Source organism: Aedes aegypti, chromosome 1 (assembly GCF_002204515.2).
Source record: "Aedes aegypti strain LVP_AGWG chromosome 1, AaegL5.0 Primary Assembly, whole genome shotgun sequence".
NCBI lineage: Eukaryota > Metazoa > Arthropoda > Insecta > Diptera > Culicidae > Aedes > Aedes aegypti.
This window is the reverse complement of record NC_035107.1, coordinates 159,401,574-159,405,552: the sequence shown is the minus strand read 5'-3', so window position 1 is coordinate 159,405,552 and position 3,979 is coordinate 159,401,574. Positions and strand designations below refer to the sequence as shown.

At 36.8% G+C, this 3,979-nt stretch overlaps 1 long non-coding RNA gene across 1 annotated transcript; it reads right to left on the bottom strand.

Moving 5' to 3' along the window:
* Positions 1 to 243: 243 nt before the first annotated feature.
* On the bottom strand, positions 244 to 871 carry LOC110674539. The gene is made up of 2 exons (XR_002498965.1): positions 492 to 871; positions 244 to 403 (listed from the first exon to the last, which is right to left on the bottom strand). It is a non-coding gene; the product is annotated as an uncharacterized LOC110674539 (long non-coding RNA).
* Positions 872 to 3,979: the final 3,108 nt, after the last annotated feature.

Genomic DNA, 3,979 nt, shown 5'->3' with positions numbered 1-3,979 from the left:
TCGACTCATCCGAGCCCCATGCCTATTTTCAGACACATTCAGGATGATTTTCATCTCTGTTGGAATCATCTGTTTACAAATCACGCCGAATGAAAATCATCCGATTTTGGAACTATTTTCTCCTTTCAAAAAGATGTTCGAATTTGAATGATAATCATTCATGGATGTAAACAAACCACATTGCATGCTTGGTAATAAAACATCACAATAATTCCAATGGGATAAAAAATAACCAGACGTTGATAGTTCAATGCACTTCATTATTTATTTCCATTATTCACAAATATGAGTTTATCTCATGTCCACAGGCCCGTTGTGACTCCACCAAATCCTCGTCCAAAAACCTTAATTGCACAAAAATACATTATTGCACGAACTGTGTATAAACGGTCTCGATATATCCCTGAAAGTAAAACAGACGGTACTAGTTGCAACCTTGGTTGATGCCAATAAAGATTATTTAGGAGAATTCATTTTAAAATAACAATTACCTACAAAATCCATGATGGAAAAGTCAATACACCATGCTGCTGCCACCATATTTTTACAATGTTTTCAAGCATGATTTGACAGTTGGGATCATTAATTTGCTGTATGATATTTTAGATGGTAATTGAATGATTTTCGAATTAGGACATGGAAGGAAATAAAATCCTTCAGAAACTGTAGGTTATTCATTTGTGTTGACTTCATTCAATTATCTACTTATTGTCATACGGCTATATACAGCAAATCATTACTAAAATGGATGATTTTCGTTCTGTAGTCGGTGGAAGCATCATCTTCTTTCGTAGTCATTCAAAATAAGGAAAATGAAGTTTTGCGGCCATGTGAATTACGAATCATTCAATATAAAGAAGGTGCTTTCGTTCAGTGTTCACAGTAGTCAGAAAACATCGCATCTGAAAGTTTTTCAATGTTTTGCTAGATTTACTAGCTAATCCATATATTTTTCATTGGGTAAGGGTTCCACACGGAGAATCTTACATAACAAATGTTGCGGTTGAAATTACTATAGGGTCCTAAAGCCCTGTCCTAATTTTAGTGCCAAAAGCCTGATTCGCTGCTGACAAGTAATTTCTTGGCCTATCTTGATGCATGGGAAATTCCTGCAAGGAATCGATCAAGGAAGCGCTTTTTTCTTATCGCAGTACGCAGTTGAAAAAAGATGTCAGTTCAAACGGGAGTCGCTGTAGAAAATTTCTGCAAGGAATCGGCGAGAAATTTCTTTAGCGCGTCCTGTTCAGCAGCAAATCAGGCTAAACGCTTTAGTTTAGGCCAAAAACCAGGCCCATGTCACGGGACGAATTCTAGCGTAGTCAACATCTCCATGTGTTTACCCATTTTCTGGTAAATTGAATTGAGAGTGCAATCAGGATGCGAAGTTTTGTTTAATGTTTATGATCCGTAATCGAGCAAGTGTCGCAATAAAATAACTGATTGCTTGCTTGGAGGCTTGCAGGATGCCTTTCAATGTTTTCTCTCCTTCCAAAGCCATCGAAATGTTGAATGTGCTTCAACTTTTTGGCACATTATTAGCTGATTTAACAATTTCAAAAATTGATAATCAAACCATAACAAACAATTAAACAAAACAATGGTCTTTATTTTCACAGTTCTTACAACTGACAGTGGGCGATATTCACTTATCGCCCGGGACATTCTGGCTACGAAGAACACTGTGTATCGATATATGGTTGTCAGGGGCCTGCCAAAAACACATGTTTACTCAATTTTTCAATGTTTTTCGTTTGTTAAAACTATTGACTTCGCAGCACCAATCTGGAGTTCGCCGGTTGGACTTCCGAAGCGAAGTTTTGAACGAACTAACTGTCATTGCTCTGCCGGCTCGGCTTTTATCTCGACTGTTTTAAAAAACTGTCCAACATCACGTCGACGGAAGAAGTTTCACCACAACGGAGGATTTGTCAGTTCGAGCGCGCCAAAATATCCTTCCGATTGAAAATGTGTTGGCGGTGCTTAAGGTGCAACTGTTTGCTATCCATAAATGATGATCGATTTTGTAGTTTTGGGGATGTGATATCGGTTCTACCGGACATAGATGAACTGAAAGTGTATCAACATGCCTGTTGTTAGCAAGCATATGATCCGGATAGATCACCGAATGATCGATATGATATACACCAGAAATATTTTCTTTTCAACGATAGTTTGAACATAGATTGTTCATGGATGCCACGATGAGTCTATCGTGTGTTACCTTAAGTTCGTTGATAAAGAAGAGGAAAATGAGCGAAGTTCTTTTTCTGAATTTTATCGGGATGCACAATAAAAGCCCTGTGGTGCTTTTGTCGACTAAGCGAACGTCAAACATGATCAAAAGTGTCAAGGTTCATTAATGGACCAAAATTTTAAATTAAAGTTCAAATATGATATAACCGATATTTGAGCGGGAAAAATTGCTAAAGTAGTTGCAGTAACATGCTCTTTCGAGTTATTAAATATAAACAAGATTTTATTAAACATTTTAAGACCCTATTGTAGGGTAAATTATGTATTTTGAACAGGCTAAGGATATGTCTGGAAACGACGATTGATTAGCTGCATTAGATACTAATAATTTATTACGTAATGTTATTGCGCAGTTCCCACCTTATTGGACCCCGCACTTCAGAAGTGCGGGCGGGTTCATAAGTGCGGAAACGTCAAACCCTTTGTTTTCGCCGTTGGCGGGCAAGAAAAGGCAGTGAATCGGTTTCGCGCCAACTAAAATTGTTTATGTTTTATCAAAAGCATGTGCTCTCAGCAGGGTTGCTAGTTTGTTTGTTTCATTTGTTTCACGAAAACTTGCTTGTAAAACATTTGTGAAAGCATGTCTGCCATTTGAAATAGGCTTGTTCGATTATAATTAATTGTGACAATGATGCAGTCAAGTGCAAATCTGCATTTGGATAAAAAAAACCGTCGCGTAAATGTACATTTGAAGAACTTTGGGTATGGATCCATTTGCTAAAAAACATATTGGAACCACTGCTTGGTGACCTTCGAAGTGCGATACACAACTTTCCCAATAATCCATTTATCAAAGCAAAGCACAATACTTATATGGGCTTATTCACAAATTTCATAACGCTCAAGGGGGTGGGTGGATGTCCTCACGATGTTACGGCTCATACAAAATTTGTAGAATATTCATACAAAAAGCGTTACGAAGGGGTGGGTGGGTGTCTAAAATGGCCATTTTCAGCGTTATGAAATAAATGAATGAGCCCTATGCTTAATGTCACACTTTACTTTGAGTTTCTGGGAAGAAAAAGCTTACAAACTGTGGTATCAGTTTCCAAAATAGCGTTTTTTGGTGGCGTGTCTGTTATACATTTCGGACACCATTTATACATTTTGGACACCCTCATGTGAATACAATTTGGACAGGGGCGTTATCTCAAAATCCATACAATGGTTTCTTAAAGAGACGATCATATCATAAAACTTTAAGAGTTTGCATGTGCCTTATGCATTTTTTCGTTTATTGGATGTGTACATTAGTGATAATCAATAATTTCATTGAATGCAAGCAAATATCATCAGATCCACGAAAAACGCCTGCAAGTATGCATGCATGCGACATTCCAGTGTGTTTCATCAGATGGCCAAATTATATCAACTGGACAAAAACCATAATCTATTTTGGACATCACCTGATTTATGCCTAATATACTCTTGTTAAGATTTTAAATGAACTTAGCTGAAATTTTAGACATATTTTATCGTGTTGCCACTTTTAAACTTTTTATGAATATCAATTCTGAGCGCTATTATTGCATGTAATGTATGATCTTGAAATGCACATCCTCTTGCATTCGTAGGTTTCACAGATGTTCTGTTGATACAATTTACAATTTTGATATTTTTGAAGCCAATTTGTAATTGTTATGAAATTGGTCATCAATAATAAATAGCTTAGTGTATTAATAATGCAATACATAATTCCCCGTACATATATTCCTCACCATCTCAT